Raw genomic sequence first — 20313 nt, forward strand, 5'->3', positions numbered from 1 at the left:
CATGTGCACACATACAATTGTACATGCACAGAGTTTCGTTTATAACTATTACATGGGTCCCTGTCTCTTCCTTTAGCTTTCAGTTTAAGTTCTATCTTAGATCTACTTTAAACGTCCAATTGAAAATAGGTTTATGCCCTTAAATTCTATCATTATATCTCTCTCCATAATATATCCTGGATTAAAACCCATTATTTTTGGGGTGTGCCTGGGTGGCTCAGTCAGTCGGTAAGCATCCGACTTCAGCTCAGGTCGTGATCTCGCGGCTCGTGAGGTTGAGCCCCACATCGGGCTCTGTGCTGACAGCTCAGAGCCTGGAGCCTGCTTCAGATTCTGTGTCTCCCTCTCTCTCTGCTCCTCCCCCACTCAACTCTGTCTCTCTCTCTCAAAAACAAATAAATATTTAAAAAAACTAAAATAAATAAAATAAATAAAAAACCCATTGTTTTGTAAAACAACTTCTAACCCACTGATACTTGAAACGCACAAACTCAACATATCAAAAGTTAGTTGACAACACATTACTTATCTGAGTGCCTACTATCAACTGAATATTGTTATAGGCATGAGAAAACAGCAATGAATAAGGACACTAAGTCTCTGTCTACATACAGCCTCATTCTAGACGGAAATGGGAATAAGATGACAATACAAATTAAATTAGTATAAAACAATATTAGTATGCTATAATATTGTGTAATAATATAAAATCAGTATAATGTAATGCTGAACATAATATATATTACACTAGATACATACTATAATGATAAAAGAACTAGAAATGAAGAAGCAGAATAATTTTTGAAAATTGTTCATGTTTCAAGCAACCAGAGTTGAGAAATCTTGTAGTATATATATAGTTGGGTACTCAGAGTGTATTTCTTCAGTACTGGACCCAAAATATCCCGAAAATACATGTTGTTCTGGTCCCACCTAACCAAGATTAAAGGTAACATTTTAAAGAATCAAAATGTTCCCAAGTAATTAAACTGCATCTCTAAACAAAGCACAAAAGTGTACAAAGAAGGACAAAAAAATACCAAGCACCAACTTCATAAAACTAACAATGCTTGTATCAGATAAAAAGTTACCAAACGTGTAAAGAAGCATAAAGATGCAGCCCATAATGAGAAAATCAATCAATACAGACTGAAAAATAACAGAGATAATAGAATTAGAAAAAAAAGATTATAAACAATTACAAATATATTTCCTCTGTTTAAAAAAAGAGAAAAGCATGAGTGTAATTAGAAGACATATTAAAAAATACCTGAGATATACACTGGAAGGGATTTGTAGCAGATAAGCATCCCAGAAGAAAATATTAGTCATCCTGAAGATACAAAATAGAAAATAGGGGCACCTGGGTGGCTCAGCCAATTAAGCATCTGAGTCTTGGTTTCTGCTTAGGTCATGATCTCACAGTTCATGAGCTCAAGTCCCACCTTGGGCTCTCTGATGTCAGACTGGAGCCAGCTTTGGATCCTGTCTCCCTCTCTCTGGCCCTTGCATGCTCCCTCGCTCCCTCAAAAATAAATAAACATTTAGGGGCGCCTGGGTGGCTCAGTCAGTTGAGCATCCGACTTCAGCTCAGGTCATGATCTCATACTCCATGAGTTCGAGCTCCACGTTGGGATCTGCACTGACAGCTCAGAGCCTAGAACGCACTTCAGATTCTGTGTCTCCCCCTGTCTCTGCCCCTCCCCTGCTCATACTCTGTTTCTTTCTCTGTCTCAAAAATAAATAAAATCATTAAAAAAAAATTTTTTTAATAAACATTAAAAAAAAAAAAAAAAAAGACAGGGGCACCAGAGTGGCTCAGTTGGTTGAGCATCTGACTCTTGCTTTTGGCTCAGGTAATGATCCCAGGGTCATGGGATCAAGCCCTGCATCTGGCTCCATGCTGAATGTAGAGCCTGCTTAAGATATTCATATTCTCATTCATTCTCTCTCTCTCTCTCTCTCTCTCTCTCTCTCTCCCCCTCTGCCTCTCTTCCCTACTCACTTTTCCTCTCTCTCTAAAATAAAACGAAATAAAAATTTAAAAATAAAATTAAAACAGAAAACATCCAAAATAAAACACAGAGAAAGAGAATGAAAAAAATAAACACAGAACTGTGAAATAATAATGAGGGTTCTTATATATGTGTAACTCAAAAAATAATGGCTGAATTTTTTTCCAAATTCAGTGAATAATAAACCCACAGGTCCTAGAAGCTGAACAAACACCAAGCATGATAATATATCTTAAAAAATTACCAAAGCATATTATAATCAAATTGTTTAAAACTAGCCATAAAAAGAAAACCCTGAAAGCAGTTACAGGGGTGGGAGTCAGGAGAAAGACAAACTGCATAAGAATAACAAATAATTATATCACACATCTTGGTAGAAACAAGACAGAAAACACTGCATTTTCCGAAATTACTTACAGGAAATTATTATCAACGTGGAATCCTATACACAAATTGATTTTTTTTTTCAAAATCAGGGCAAGTAAAAAATTATTTCAGGCTTTCCAAAAATTAAAGATTTCATTAACAGCATACCTGCAACTATAAGGAATGTTAATTGAACTGCTTTAGGCAAAAGGCAAATGATATCAGATGGAAATGTGGATCTACACAAAAGGATGAGGAACACCAGAGATGTAACTATGTGGGTAATTACAAAATACCTTTTCTCATATGTGTAAAACTCTTTAAAATGATTTACGTAAAGCAAAAATAGCAAAATATTGTACAGTTGAGTTAATAGCATGTGCAGAGTTAAAATGCATGGCAACACTAGCAAACACAGCAGAAGAAGTGAAATGAAGCACAATACTGTTAGCTTTCTATTTGTGAAATGGTATAATAGTGTAAGATTCCTTTAAGTGACACTGTGATTAGAGATGCATTATATAAACCTTAAAGCAATCACACACAAAAGAAACAGAGCTGATAAGCCAATGTAAGAGATTAAAAAGTTCATAAGAAATACCTAATTAGCTCAAAAGAGAGTAAAATAGAACAAAAAAAATGAACAAAGAACAGATGCACCAAATAGAAAATAGCAAGATGGAAGATTTACACGCAACTGTATCAATAATTGAGTGTAAATGGTCTAAACCCCTCAATTAAAAATCAGAGACTATTAGGTCATATAAAACAGCCAGAGACAGGTAAATGCTGCCTATAAGAAACCAACTTTAAATATAAAGATAGAGATAGATGGATAAATAGATACAAGTAAGAAAAAGTTAGAGAATGCAAATATATAACATTCAAAATGGATCGACCCAGAATTTGGTGAACCTCAAAACTGCAAATACCAAGCTAGAGACCCAAAGAGCTAAGAGCATCCAAGATCAGACTTCTAAAACAGGCCTATAAAGCAATTATTTTAAATTTATAAGAGAAAATCAGAGAGTTCTGAAAAGACTTCCCATTTTAAAGAATGAAATAGTCTCAAAAGAACATACAGAACCAGAAAATATGCTGGAAGCTATAGTATTAGGTATTGGATGATGAAAACAAATGAAATTTCTTGTTTTAGTAAGGGAAAACAAAATGCATCAATAAAATTCAAAACCTGTTCAAGAAAGCATTATTTAAATAGAAAAAAAATTAAAGTACAACATGAATTTAAATAATAGCGTATAGGAAAATACAACACAATTAAGAACTGCTTTTACCACTGGCCTATGGGCTGCAACACTGTAACTGTAGATAAGGTAATATAACACTAGCATATTTCCAGCTTCATCTATGGTGAATGTGTCTGCAAGGTGAAAATTTAAATTTCAAAGATTGGTTTTGAAATTTTAGATTATATATGATATTCAACAGAAGAAAGATCCAAATTTGGTTAAAGAGCAGAATACAGTGTTTTCAATCTTGATAATGTTTGAAGGAATAAAATGGATAGAAAAAGTAAAGAGAAAAAAAAATAACGATGTTAATGGTAAGAAATCAAGAAATAGAATTCTAGACATATTTATAATAATAGAAGTAAATAATAAAAAATCAAATTAAAAATATACATATAATTAATTGGAGAGTAATCACATAAGTAAAAATAAACATTTTTGTAATAGTACACAGTCAATAGACATTATCATTGGTAAATCAATCAGTAAATCTATAAACACTGATACTCTGTCAACATAAGCTCTTCTGTATTATTTGATTTTTCAAAAATGCCTCAATATTACTTTTACTTTAGCTAATAAAGTTAGCTAAACATCTTCCAACATGTTCATTCCACATTCTGGCCACAATGTCTTTTTTGGTTTCTATATCTCCAAGTAAAGAGTCTATACCTTTCAAGACAACTAAATATATTAATCTTACAAATCTCACAAATAATTGGTTATAAAATAATGTAGGCTCAGGGTGCCTGGGTGGCTCAGTCGGTTAAACGTCTGACTCTTGATTTCAGGTCAGGTCAACATATCACGATTCGTGGGTTCGAGCCCCACATCAGGTTCTGTGCTGACAGTGAGGAGCCTCCTTGGGACTCTCTCTCTCCCTGTCTGTCCACCTCTCCCCTGCTCGTGCTCTCTCTCTCTCAAAATAAATAAATTTTTAAAAAATTAATAATGTAGGCTCTTTCCTGATGACAATTTTTATTAAGGATGCTTCATTTTAAATAAATGCCTAGAATATGGAGGAAGGAAGAAGTTATCTTCAGAATTCAAGGCCCTCTCCATTGTGACCCCACTCATTTTTCAACTTTATCTTCCTCTGAACGCCTACATGAACCATTTCTCACTGCCATATTGAAGCCACATGCATCTGTCCATCCTCCACACACACATTCAAAGCAAAAGTGAGTACCTTCAATGTGCCAGTCACTGCAGACCATTGGTTATAAGAATATGTAAAATAGAGTCAATCATGAGGCACATAACAGAGAATATTTAATATTCAAGAAGAATAACCCACTCAAGGTCCTCTTGATTTCCAAACTGACAAATGCCACCATAGAGAATGGGAAAGCTAACATGAAATGAAGACGGATGTTAGGGGCATTTCAGCTGTTCTCCCTCCCTACATCAACCTTTAAGCTACACAACAGAACTCTTCCTCAGCAAAGGTACAAATCCACATAAAGGGGTCTTTGGGGAGTCGTGTAAAATGAGTGGAAACTGAAAATGTTAAAACAATGAATTTCAAGGGTATACTTTATAGCAGAGCTCTCGTCTGAAATTTCTCTCTCCTGATAACCCACCTGATAGTAATCTCCTTTCAGTTCATGAATATTTACTCATATTGTTCATTTAGTCATACAGTTCATTTAGTCATACTCTATTGTAGAAGTACCTGGTAATCTCTTGTTATTTAGCCTCTCACGTGTGTGTGTATATGTGTGTGTGTGTGTGTGTGTGTGTGTGTGTGCGTGTGTGTGATCTGTATTTTCAATATGCAGACAGCACTGTGTGTTCTTTGTACCCTACAAAGTGTCCAGAGAAACTTTAATACAGAATCAAAGATGAAAAGCTAGGTATAAAAGGTTCAATTCATATCAATGACGACAAATTGCGGAAAATTAATCTCTTAATTACTTATTTGAAACCATAATGCAAGTTACTAACTGAACCTTTCAAAATGATTGGCCAGTTACTTCATGCCATAAAGACAGTCACCAAAACACTTACAGAAAGCTTACTCTTTCGTAAAATTAATTTTAACAAGTAATGAAACAACTTAAAAACAGAACCTAGTAGATATTTCTGCCAATCATATGGGATCTTTTTAACACCTGACAAGTTATTGTATCCATGCTAAGGATTTAGACATCATAAGCCTAAAAATAGTTATTCTCATGAGGTATAATTGGTGTTATCAGAAATATGACCCTCTTCAGCTTATGAACCTAATATATGAAAGATGGTAATATTTTATTTCATAAGGCAAATGTTAATATCATCTTTCATTCCTAGTCAATCTTTTTTTTTATTTTTTTTAATTTTTTTTAACATTTATTTACTTTTGAGACAGAGAGAGACAGAGCATGAACAGGGGAGGGACAGAGAGAGAGGGAGACACAGAATCTGAAATGGGCTCCAGGCTCTGAGCTTTCAGCATTGAGCCCGACGCAGGGCTCGAACTCACGGATCGTGAGATCGTGACCTGAGCCGAAGTCGGACACTTCACCAACTGAGCCACCCAGGCGCCCCCCTAGTCAATCTTTTTAAGAAAGTCAGTGCCAAAGTCCTCAAGGCATCATGTTGCATCTAATTACAATATAGGAACCTGTGCATCAGAGATTTAAACATTAAATACCCACACTTATTACATGTGTTGTTAGCATTGCTAAAATGGAAAAATTTATCACTAAATAATATCTACCTCTGAGAAGCTGTGAATTTAAACCAGGCAATATGTGGGTTGCCAAATACAAGAGAACACACAATAATACAAAAAGCACAAGATACTGTGAGAATGCACATTTCCTTAAACACAGAACTGGAGGTGCATCTCAGAGAGATGATTATGGTTTGTTAAGGAAGCAAGGATGTTCAAATGCAGCACCACTCTGATTCCCAAATCACTCTAGAAGAATAATAGTGTTTCGAGCAGTTTTAATGGTAATTCAATCAGTTAATAACAAATGAAAGATTTATTATATTAACACACCACACGGCTGTAGCACAAGGGGAAAAGATATTCTAGTGGAAATATGTCCAGAACAGCTAAGCCTTTAAGAAGAGGGCTTACAACCTGCTGAAAAATTAACTTAAACTCATTTATCAGTTACTATACACCTAGAACTTCAGGGCATCTTTAAGAAATATGAAAAATGTAAAAAGCTATTATCAACCAGAATGTACGTTCAGTTGAGGAAATACAAATAATCCTCAAGGAATCACCAGAATCTAGGTAAAGGAACTTAAATGTGATATATAGTATTGTTGTAAGTCTACAGGAAATTGAAAATAACAGAAAGGCAATATAGAGCGGAATTAGCCATGGCAAGGCTTAGGTATAAGGTGACTTTGCAAGTGGGTCTTGAGCCATGTGTTAATCATATGCACTCTTCTGGCATTGAGAGTGATTGCACGTGGGTTTGGTGGGTATCGAGTTAAGGAGAAGAGCAAGGATAAAAACAAGAAATGAGTAAGGAGAGAACAGAAAGAGAACAAAAATTTAAATAAACAAACAAACAAACAAACAAATAAGGCTCGTTGTGAGAAGGCTCAGAAGGACAGGGGATAAGGGAGGCAATTAGGGTCCTGGCACACGAACAGAAGAAAAACCATCATGTTGTGCAGAATTGTCCTACACAACAATCTCCCCACCTTGCCGATCATACAATTTCTACCTATATCGGGGAACAGTGTCTTGAAGGTCTTGTAACCGATCTCAAAGACAACATGGCATTTGGAAGAATTCTCCATGCACAGACTATATTAGACAACTAAGCTTTCTGTGCCTCCAACCATCTTGGTGCACTCTCTTTCCCACAGTAGAAAGAGAGTAAGGTCACTCATTGTGCCAGTTTTCACAGCAGAGTTTAACAGCATCACCCAACAAGGTGGGGAACTTGGGTGGTTCAGTTGGTTGAACCTCTCTGACTCTTGATTTCAGGTCAGGTCATAATCTCAAGGTTCACGAGCCACATCCGGCTCTGTGCTCACAGCAAGGAGCCTGCTTGAGATTCACTCCCTCTGTCTCTGCCCCTCCCCAGCTTGGGTGCTCTTTCTCTTTCTTTCTTTCTTTCTCTCTCTCACTCTCTGTCCCTCCCCAACCCCGAAAAAAAAAAAAAAAAGGAACTGGGCAAGATAGAATATAAATAATTTGTTCCCAGAGTAAAGAGCTGTGAGTTGAAAAGGAAGGCAGTGGACCTGCTGTGTTTTGTCACCCAGAGAAGACTTGCATAGAACACTTATTTACATTTCTTTCCATTGTTAACCCAGGTTAACCAAACTGACGGGCTTTTAAAAAATTTAGACTACTATTACTTTGACCATAGTTTTTCCTTTGTTATTATTAGTTCAGTTAGTTTTATTATTCGAATTGGATGAGAATAACAAAAATAACCTGACGGTTAAAGTCCCCAAGCCATATTTGACTACAGTTATAAAGTTGGTTCCTACTCAGTAACTTAGGAAATTAAAAACACTAAATCTAGGATTTTCTCCACTGGGACCTAATCCAGTCCAATTTAGAAGTTGAGGATTTATAAAGGCTTTTCTGAAAGAAATGGGAAAATGTCAGCTACAATTTCTTGCTAGACTTGAACTGAATCTATTAACCTTGCCCAGAGAATATAATGTTACAGTTATATCATTTACAATGTTATTGTATATGATTTATGGCCACAGTATCAAGCCTCAAACTAGGTTTCGTAGTTTTAAGTTAAATTTACATGTCTGTAATACAAATGATTTTTTTCTTGTTCAGATAAAAAGATATTAAAAAGTGATTTATAATATTTCAGTTGGATGTAAAATATACAGTATGCCTTAGTCTACTGAAGGGAAAAAAAACATTAGTTAGACAGCTATTATGAATATGCACGTTCACACTGCTTAATGCTTCCCATCTTTTAATGTATGCCTGGTTACCAACGACTAGACATATTCTGAATTACATTATATTTAGAATACAATGAGACACAAATCTATGTGAAAATAAGATTAAAAAAAAAAGAACCAAAAGGACAAAGAAAAAAATGTATCATCTATGCAGTTCACCTAAGATCATGAATGCTAAAACTAACTTAGGTACTGCTAGTTTTGCAAATGCCCTTTACCTAACACGATATAATATAATGGTCTTTGAATATGTCATACAGTAGCTTCTCTAACATTATCACCATTATTGAAACCCAAGAAAATCTGCTTTACTGTAAACTGTAAGAGTTCGAGATTTGATAGTGGGGGTATTACATTTTATTGGAAATGGCTGATGTAATACTACTTGAAAGGTATCATGACCTACAATTATAAAGTCAGTACCAGTTACAGACTAAAGATTTAGTAACACCTGTACTAGCAAACAATGCCCAGTGTCTTATAAACTTAAAATAAAAAAATCTTTTATGTGTTCTCTGTATGTAGGTCATAGATCATATGCAAATATTCCAAAATTTATATAATGCCACATAAATTTCATAATTTGAGAACAATTAAAAATAAAAGCCCTGCTGCTCAAGCTCTATTCACTGACAATATATAAGCATTTAATGCTGCAGAATGAAATGTATATATATCAAATCAATTTTATTCAGAATCTCCATAGAATTACTTAATTTTCTGTTGTTTGAACCAAATCTGTGTATGAGAGGGCTTTTAAAATCTCCAACTATAGTGTATTTTTATCAAGTTCTCTTTGTGTATCAGTTAAAACTATATTAAACTTGTTTTAATTTTTTTAATGTTTATTTATTTTTGAGAGAGAGAGTGTGTGAGCGGGCAAGGGACAGAGAAAGAGAGGGGGCACACAGAATCTGAAGCAGGCTCCAGGCTCTGAGCTGTCAGCACAGAGCCCGACATGGGGCTTGAACCCATGAACTGGAGATCATGACTTGAGCTGAAGTCAGAAGGCCAACCGAGGCACCCAGATGCCCCTATTTTAAGCTTCTAATAGCAAAGAGCTAAAACACAAGTTTCCAAAAAGGGAGGGATTTATTTTCTCTCACAAATTTGCTAAGATAGGTAAAGTAGTTCCATATATCACTGGGAAACCTAGTACCTTCTATCCTTCTATTCTGCAACCTTTAGCAGGTGGCTTTCATTCCCTGAGTCACCAAATACTCACAGCCATCTTGTCATTCTCAGGGTCACCTCAGAGTCACCTCATTTTCACAAGATATCTGCTAGAATCCTAGCCATCACATCAACATTCTAGTCAGAAAGAAGGATTAGGGAAGTGGCTTCAGAAGGTACATGTCATCTGAACAAGCTCATTAAACAATTTTCTATGAAACTCCACCTGAATATGTCTGTTTACATCTTACCAATGACTTCAAGGAAAGCTGAAAAATATAGTTTGTTCAACAGAAGCAATGCTACTGGCAGAAGTCCAGGGTGGTTAAAATTTTATGTGTTCAACTGCTTTGTTAATGGTTCCATACAGATTTATGAATGCTATATCCCTTTCACAGAATATCTTACTTAATGCTTTTAAAGGAACTTGCCTGATATTAATATTAATCGTTCCGCCTTTTTGGTATTAGTTTCCTGTTTCTCTTGACCCAATCCTACATTTTTAACCTCTGAAACAAGTGGTGGAAGAAGATACATAATTTTATTTTTGGACCCCAAAACGTCAACACAAGGAGTTGGTTTTTCTCTGGGTTTTTATTTTCTTTGGAGGAAAATTTATAATATCTTGCTCAGTAGATAGAAGTCAAAGTGCTATTCCTTCATAGGGCACAGATGGAGTGGGGTGGCTGGGATCTGATTGTTGTGCATATAAACTTGCAGTTACTACCCCTTTTTATTCCTGTGCCTGACCCACACTTCCTGCATAACTCTGAGCCTCAATCCTATTCTTTTCAAATTCTCCACAGAGGAGAATTGGGTCTCACCACAAATCTTCATTTTCCTTATTTGAATTAAGGCAACAAGTAGCTAGGAATGAACTTCTCTAGGACCAGGGAACACGTGAATTCACCTCAAATTCAAATCATTAAAAATTATTTATAATTACTTTGCTGTCGTTCAGCAGAAATCTGTCACTTAGGAACACTGTTACTTTATTCAAACTATGCATATTTAGGACTATCATTAACTTTATGGAAATGGCTTAACTGGGCTAAGTATCACAAAAACAGGTCAAGATTTGACTATTTGGGTATTTTCTTTCCAAAGATAATTTTCATCATAAGTGAAAATTTTGATAAATCAAGTTTGAAAACTAAGTTTTCCTGGATTAACTTGAACTGTATTCAAGTATTTCTTTTCTAGCTACTACTAATACCATAAGGGAAGCAGTTATTTGACTTGAACTGGATATATAAAATTTAAAGGGATCTTTAGTTGTTAAAAAAAAAAAAAAAAAAAAGCATGTCTGTATGCCAGTGTTCATAATTGCAAAAGTCAACCACTTCCAATTTCATGGTCAAATAGACAAAAGGGTGAGCAGTGATGAAAGTCATTTGAACTCTGAGTTTGCTGGCTGCCTCTGATTCACCACAATCAATTTTAGTGACTAGGATTTCTCCCACCTTGACTAGGCAAGTATCCATTTAATCAAAAGTATGTCAGCCCCCAACAGGAAAGAAAGAAAAAAGAAAAAACAATGAATAAAGTTCTATGTTAATATTTTAATTATTTAAAAAAAAATTTTTTTTCAACATTTATTTATTTTTGGGACAGAGAGAGACAGAGCATGAACGGGGGAGGGGCAGAGAGAGAGGGAGACACAGAATCGGAAACAGGCTCCAGGCTCTGAGCCATCAGCCCAGAGCCTGACGCGGGGCTCGAACTCACGGACCGCAAGATCGTGACCTGGCTGAAGTCGGACGCTTAACCGACTGCGCCACCCAGGCGCCCCTGTATTTTAATTATTTTATAAAGCATAGTTACCTATGACCTATAAAAACAGGATATTTTCCTTCTTTTTCAATGATTCAAGATGGAGCAACATGCTACAACGTAATTTTTTTTAGTTTTTTTTTTTTAATGTTTATTTATTTTTGAGAGAGTCAGACAGATACAACATGAGCAGGGGAGGGTCAGAGAGAGAGGGAGACACAGAATCCGAAGCAGGCTCTGGGCTCCGAGCTGTCAGCACAGAGCCTGACATGGCGCCCAAACTCACAAACTATGAGATCATGACCTGAGCCAAGGTCGTTTGCATAACCAACTGAGCCACACAGGTGCCCATACAATGTAATGTTTTTAATTATTAATATATTTGGGTACCAATTATTTTACTATATTTAAATGATGAGCAATTACACGGTTAGCCCTAAAAGATAAATTTCTGCATTCGATCTATAAGTCCTCTATTCTTGGGACGCCCGGGTGACTCAGTCGGTTAAACATCCACTTCCTGGTTTCAGCTCAGGTCATGAGCTCACGGTTTTGTAGGTTCAAACCCCACGTCAGTCTCCTCCATGCTGACGGTGCAGAGCCTGCTTGGGATTATCTGTTTCCTTGTCTCTCTGCCTCTCCCCACTCGTATTATCTCTGTCCCTCCCAAAATAAATACATAAACTTTAAAAAAGTGGTGTTTTTTTTTTTTTAGATGAAAGCCCTCTATTCTTTATGTGCCTCCTAACTGGGCAAGCCATTTTATTTTTTTTAATTTTTTTAAAAATATTTATTTATTTTTGAGACAGAGAGAGAGCGAGAGCATGAGCAGGGGAGGGGCAGAGAGAGAGGGAGACACAGAATCTGAAACAGGCTCCAGGCTCCGAGCTGTCAGCACAGAGCCCGATGCGGGGCTCGAACTCACAAACCGTGAGATCATGACCTGAGATGAAGTCAGACACTTAACCGACTGAGCCACCCGGGTGCCCCAAGCCATTTTAGAGCCTCTTAACAGAACTTAGTGTAAATACTCTTCTTTAGTCTGCCTAAACCAAATCTGAGATCAAAGCACTTGACACGTTGGTTGTCATGTTTACTCTAAGGAAATTTACAGGAAAAATGAAACTGGATCAAAAGAACAAAGTATGATTTCAAACCCATTTGGCTGCTTCCTGAGCTATGATTTTCCCAAAAGCAGTATCTACACCAAATTTATGCTTAGATTTTTCTGGGAAAAAAAATCAAATGTGATAATTGCACGGGGAACTTTGCGGTAGATCGTGGTCAACTACTACAAACTTAAGAGTAGTATTTGCATTCCTAGTTACACTATCATTTCCTTACATAATTTCAAACCACACTTTTTCCCATTTTTTAACATAAACAGATTTTTTTTAAGTGAAACTTAAGGGACATCTGGGTGGCTCAGTCAGTTGACCATCTGAGTCTAGATCTCAGTTCAGGTCATGATCTCACGGTTCCTGGGTGAGAGCCCTGCGTTGGACTCTGTGCTGACAGTGTGGAGCCTGCTTGGGATTCTCTTTCTCTCCTTCTCTCTCTGCCCTTCCCCCAGTCACACACACTCTCCTTCTCTCTCAAAATAAATAAAACTTTCAAAATAAATAAAACCTAAGCGCTCATATGTAAAAGACCAATGACAAGCCTTTATACCTCAAGTCTCACTTTCTAAAAATCAGTACTTTTAACTTTTTCAGATTTTTAGCTGTTGTCAGGTACATTTATGACTTATTAGTCATATGTTATGACTTATTATCATATGTTATGATGCTATTACCTGATATGCAAACTTTAAAAATTATATACTGAATCTCTGCTTTGAAATATAAGTCTAAAGGGGGCCTGGGTGGCTCAGTCCATTAAGCATCCAACCTCGGCTCAGGTCATGATTTCATGGTTCGTGGGCTTGAGCCCTGCATCACTGCTTCAGATTCTGTGTCTCCTCCCTCTTTGTGCCCTCTCCCACTCTCTCTCCCTCCCTCTCTCTCAAAAATAAACAAACATTTAAAAAAATTGAAAGGTAAGTATAAGATTACCAACATACATTTCTTCATAACAATTTTGGTGAGTTATTATTTTGTTCGTCTAATGATTATTTAATACATATACATTAACCTCAGTTTATCACTGCATTAACTTTTGAATGTCGTCTTAAGTATCCCTTAATCCTCATGATACTATATAAAGATACAAACATTCTGATCTTGCCTTCCACTCTCCCTTCCACCTTTTCTTTGCATCTTCTTTCAGCTAGACTTTCGTTAGCATTTTGCAAAAGTTAAGAACATCTTATTTATAAACATAAAAAAGCTACAGTTTGATTCTAAAAGTTGAAAACACCCAGTGCTTATGTTAGTAGGACTACATAAATATCATATACAAAAAAAAATCAGATAATAAGCTAGGAACTAATTTGTCTATAGTTTGAATATCACAACAACTGCTCCATTCAAATAAAAACATTACTAATACACAGATAAAAGTATTCAACATTTCTCAAAATGAAACCATATTTTGAGGAGCTTCATATAAGATTGTATGTTTTTTCCCATGAATTTTATGATTGTCTTTCTTTTTTCTTATTAAGAAAAAAATCCAATCCTCTTTTTCTTAATCATTAACATCATCCAGCATCCTAATTTTATGGAAACCTTTCCATTCACATAGAAGGCAATCTATGTGAAGCCAACTGATTTCTTCTTCGGATTGCTTGAATGTCTCTTTGTGGTATTTATTTTTGTAATATGAAGTATGTTTCTACACAACCTCCATACCTGCACTCATATCGCCTAATTTATGCTGATTGTGTCATTAGTTTTATTTATCCAAGGTTGAATACACGTGCCTTCATTCAGTGATACTGAAAGAATAACATATTTATAACATTTATAGCATTATGCTTCAGAATCTATAACAAAAATATTTCCGTTCTTAGTAGGCATTTTCCTTTGGGCTGGGAAAAAAATATCCCCAAGAACAAGGTATATAATCTCAAGTATTACTTCCAGTATGGTTCTATTTCTACCAAACTTACTCTCAAAGATAGAACCATTCTAAATTCTAGAAAACCTCAATAAACAGCCACCTGAACTCATTAGAGAGTGAAAAATAATCAGACAAATTCTAGAGGGAAGTCAAAACTTAGAAAAAGGTATAGTATGGTATGAATTTTAAGACCATATGGTATGGTATGTTTTTAAGACTTGTACACTAACGGCAGAATATAGCTGACACTATGCATGGTGCATTAAATGCCAATAAAAAACATTCAGTCTTTCAGAGAACACAGTGTGAGCTAACGCCAGCCTCTGGAATGAGAGGGACAGGCATTCCCAGAGAAAAACAGAGTCAAAGAGGGAGAGCCCTGAACTGTTTTGTATAAACTCTGCCCAAATCTCTAACTGATCCTTGATCTACACAGCATGTGGTGGACACAAAATGATGCAGCTAAAGCTAAAAGGAACAAACTGATATTTCAGCTACAGCCCAAGAGGAATAATTTACATTTTTTGTCTGACCAAGATAATTGCCTCCTAAAACAAACTAGCAAACTAAAAACCAACACTGTTCAGGGGGATATAAAAGAATGCAGAATTTCTGCAACATAGCACTTTAAATGTCCAGGAAAAATAATCCAAAAGACACAAAGGAACAGCAACACTGGACCAATTCATAATAAAAGGACAATCATTTAAAACCCCTCCAAAGATGACCAAGATATTAGAAGGAGGAGAAAAGGGGCACTTGAGTGTCTCAGTCGGTTGAGCATCTGACTCTCGGTTTCAGCTCAGGTCATGATCTCATGTTTCGTAAGTTCAAGCCCCACATTGGGCTCTAAGCTGACAGCACAGAGCCTGCTGGGGTTTCTCTCTTCCTCTCTCCCTGCCCCTCCCCAACTTGGACTGTCTCTGTCTCTCTCAAAATAGGTAAATAAACTTTAAAAATTTACAAAAATAGAAGGAGGAGAAAAGGATTTAAATTAGCTATTTATAACTTTGGTCACTGAGGTAAAAGAAAATATTTTTGCAATTAATAAAAGATAGGAGGGGCATCTGGGTGGCCCAGTCGGTTAAGCCTCCAACTTCGGCTCAGGTCATGACCTCCTGGTTCACAGTCATGTGGTTCACGTCAATCACATGCCCACATTGGGCACTGTGCTGACAGCTCGGAGACAGGAGCCTGCTTCGGATTCTGTGTGTGTGTCTCTCTCTCTCTGCCTCTGCCCCACTCATACTGTCTCTCTCTCTCTCTCTCTCTCTGCCTCTGCCCCACTCATACTGTGTCTCTCTCTCTCTCTGCCTCTGCCCCACTCATACTCTGTCTCTCTCTCTCTCTCTCTCAAAAATAAATAAAACATTAAAAAATTTTAAAAATAACATTAAAAATTAAAAAATAAAAGATAGGAAATCACAGCAGAGAAATAAAAACTATATAATAACATCTAAATGAAAATTATGTAACCGAAAAATACAGTAATTTTTTTTCAAAAATTATTGGGTAAAAATCTTCCCCTCAATTTGGAGAAAGACGTGCATATACAAACGCAAGATGCTCATCAAACATCAAACTCCATGCAGAATAAATAAAAGAAACCATTCTAGGTGCATTGCAGTGAACTGCTGAAACCAAAGATAAAGGTGGAATCTTGTAAAAAGTCAAAGAAAAACACCACATTACATACTGAAACCACTGACCTCATTAGAAGCAAATAAGGCCAGATGATAGTGGAAAGTCATCTACAAATGGCTAAAAGACAGAACTATCAGCCCAGAATTCTATTTCAAGTGCAGCAATTTTTCAGGAGTAAAGGACAAGTGAAGATATTTCAGAATAAAGAAAACTAAGTGAACGTGTTTGCCCGAAGACTTGGACTATATAAAATACTGAAGGAAGTTATTGAGGTGAAAGTGAAATTTTACACCAAAGGAAAACTCAGGTGATAATGAAAGGATGCACAGCATCAGAAATTATAAATATTCAAATAAATGCAAAGAATTCTTATTCCTTGCAATTTCCTTTAAATGCATGAGGGACGAAAGCAAAAATTGTAACTTAATCTTATGGGTTATACATGTACATGGAACATCTTGCAGAATAAGGCTAGGGAGTACCAAGCAAAGGCTAAATGGGTGCTGAGTGTCTACATTTTATGTGGAGCAGTGCAACAGCAACGTTATGTGGACCACAAAGTTAAGGATTTATATTGTAATTTCTAGAGCAACCATGAAAAGTAAGGTATGTATCCTATAAATATTCAAATAATCCAAATAAAGGCAGGAAAGAAAGAAAAGAGGAAAGACCACAAAAACAAAAACCAGAGGTGGCAGATGAAAAACAAATAATACAATAGAGACCTATATCCAACTGTATCAGTACTTGTACTAAATGTTAATGGAATAAATGTATTAAAGAATCCCAGATTCCAATTAAAGGAAAAGTTGGTTGAAATGAATAAAAGAGCAAAACCCAACTATATTCCTTAAAAAAAAAATTGGTCTTTTAATATGAAGACATAGATAGGTTCAAAGTAAATGGATGAAAAAAAAATTCACGAGAAGAAGCCTGGAGTGCCTATTTTAGTATCAGCTAAAATAGACCTCAAGGAAAAAAAAAAAGGTATTACCAGAGATAATAATGGGCAATTTAAATAATAAAATGATTAATACAGCAGGAATACAGAACAATCATAAAAGTAACTACACCTTAAAACAGAGCTTTAGAATTGAAGAGACGGAATTAAAGGACAAATAGATAAAATCACAATTACATTTAAATAGCTCTTTCATAAGATCAAAAGATCAGTAAAGACATAGATTATCTAAAAAAAAAAATACTATTAACTACCTTGACCTGACATTTAGAGAACACTACACCCAATGATTTCAGAATACACATTCATTTTTAAGATACGTAATACATTGACAAGAAAATAACATATTCTGGGTTCTAATGGAAGGATCAATTGTCATATAATTTAACATATTATAAATAATAAATCATCATTGAATACACAGGAAAGGAAAGAGGCAAGGTGGGTGTGAGAAAGCAAGGAAGGAGATGATTATACATAGATCATTTCTGAATAGTTCCCCCTCCTTTTTTTTTCATCCTAGCCTTTTCCAACCTCTGCACCCTTGTTTTTATTCTAAAATAATTGCTGAAAACAGCAAACTGCACGGAATTGTTAAATCACTACATTGTACACCTGAAACTAACAAAACACTGTATGTTAGCTAAATGGAATTAAAATTAAAACTTAAAAAAAAAAATCAGACAGCTTTGTCTTTCCCATGCTCATTGTTTTTTCTAGAAATTAAGACCCACTGTTTCTAAATCTTGCAAATATAACACCAGACTCTAGTTGGGCTATAATGTGTGTTTGCCATATCATTTAAAAATGTTCGTCTTCTTTGGAGAAGACTTATGGAGAACAAGATAAGCCAATAACGTGGATGAAATGTAGGTCTGTTAAGAATAGTTATAAGATTGCTAACGTATAAAGACATGCTAGACATAGAATAGATACAGTTCATGCATGCAGCACACAAAAGTTATGAAACAATTCAGAGTTAATATGTACATGTACAGAGATGACAAGACTGATTAAATCTTAAATATTCATAAATCATGGATCATATTGCTCCCAGGGGCCGGTAATGTGATCCCTATTGTGACACTGTCACCCACTGGTGACACCCATCTTGGTCCCACGTGACCTCTGCCAGAGACACACAGATAAAATCCTTGGCTGCTCAGTAAGTCATCGATGATCTACAGCTATTGGCCAGGCATACTTGCCCATGTCCCTCTAATCGAAGAAGCAAGCGATAGGTCAGAAGACCTTCTATGTGCTGAGTGCCCCTTCTAAACCTCAACTCTGGTTCTTGTAACGACACTGTCAGCAGAGCAAGCTGATGAGGCAGAAGGAAAGAGAGAGAGATGAACATGTGAACACTGTATGACACAGGATCGGGCAGTGTGTTCTTTCCAGTCCAAATGCATCCCACTATTTTAAGTGTAATAAACCAACACCAATACTTTGCTTCTTGCTGCATTTTGGAAACTTATTAAATAAACCATTTGATTGTAGCCTTTCATTTGGTCTAGGGATCTCTCTGTTCTGCAACCTGTAAGACAGCTTCTATAAATGCTACTGTTGCCTCAGATGATTTTCCACTGTGACAGTATGCTTCGGTGACCAAATGTCTATGGAAGTTAACAAACACAAAGACTGTGGTTAAGTATGTGACGGGCAGCCACTAATTAGATTTAGACTGAAAGGTTGAATTTGCTTTTAGCCCTGAGTCCTTGAGAATAAAATATATTTTCATGGTGAAGCCTGGGGGGAGGGGGAGAATCAAAGTTCAATGACTTAAGCACATTGTGTCAATTTTAAGAGACATTTCAGAATTTCTTAAAGGTTGAATGATTTCAAGTCATCCCAAATAAACTAACAGTAAAGAAACACACGTACGTACATACACACACACACACACACCAGCAACAACATTAAAAAATGTTTTCTTTATGCAAAAACAAGTATTGGACAAAACACTAAATTTGGAAGTGAAAAACTTTCAAGCCTGTGGTTCACAGATTTGAATTAGCTTGACCTATCTGTCCTTCTGATTATCTTTCTTCTGCATAGAACTGTAGTCAAGATTAAATAAACACTTTAAGCTTCTCAGAGAGAATGATTTAAAGAACCAAAAATATCAGGACATGTTACATTTTTAAAATGAACACACTGTTCCTCTAATGCAAACTATTAGTCTAAAATACTGTGTAGTCTGTCAGGAGGTTGGTTGTTTTTGGTTAGAATGTCTTTAATTTGTCCCATATACTTTTGTAAGCCAATCATTCTTCCTCCTGATTGTGCATCAGAACCATATGGAAAGATTTCCCCTAAAAGATGCATGAATTTCATATTAGAGTTTGTGGATCTTTAAAAAAAAAAAGTAAAATGGCCAGGGGTGGGATTCCATATACACAGCATAAAGTTTTGGTATCTTGATTCTCCACACTGGTACAGAATTTAATAGAATTCATCATTTGGCATTATTAGAATGATACAATAAATGTAAATGGAGACAACCAGTTTGAGAAATTACAAATAGTATTTTGAAATATCAGGTACAGGAGGAAACCTAACAAATCTGACTGAAGAAAAACCAGGCTAAATATTACATGATATTTACCACCACTAAGTACACAGAATAACAAAAACCCAGCCTAACCAAATGTTGCCAGGTAAAATTCCTTGACAGAAACTGATGAAATGAGTAGATAAGTATGATTAGTATATTTAAGTTGGCAATGTAAGGATACCCTACAAAACTCCCAAGTTTCTAGGAGTCAGAAACTTGAGTATGCCACTAAGTAGGACTAATTTCAAGTATGTCTCTTAATATGTCACTGGAGTGCTAATTTATGAACACTTTTCTGGCTAGTAGAGTCTTCTGCTACAATCACTCATTAATAATCATAAACCACCCTGCTGCTCACCCCTTTCCCCTTTTCCTCTTTCTCCCACAACTCCCCTGAATCCAAAGCTGGCAACCCTACAGGAGTCTTTATTGAGACAATTTGGAACTTTCAGAAAAAAATCTGTGTTGAATGGAAGAAGAAATCGTAAAGCCTAAGGTAAAATGATTTATCAGCGGACTCACGGGGAAGACTGGCTAATACCCCGTCCTAAAATCTCTTCTTGCATCTGTCTGAAATGGTCTCTTCATTCTGCTTCCTGAAATCTCATCTTTTGAAGATTCTCCATCTCACTGTGGGCCAGTGTTAACTGCCTTCTTAGTCGCTAACTTGGAATCCTA

The sequence above is a fragment of the Herpailurus yagouaroundi genome, unplaced genomic scaffold, assembly GCF_014898765.1.
Source record: "Herpailurus yagouaroundi ecotype Mexico unplaced genomic scaffold, PumYag 192, whole genome shotgun sequence".
NCBI classification, from domain to species: domain Eukaryota; kingdom Metazoa; phylum Chordata; class Mammalia; order Carnivora; family Felidae; genus Herpailurus; species Herpailurus yagouaroundi.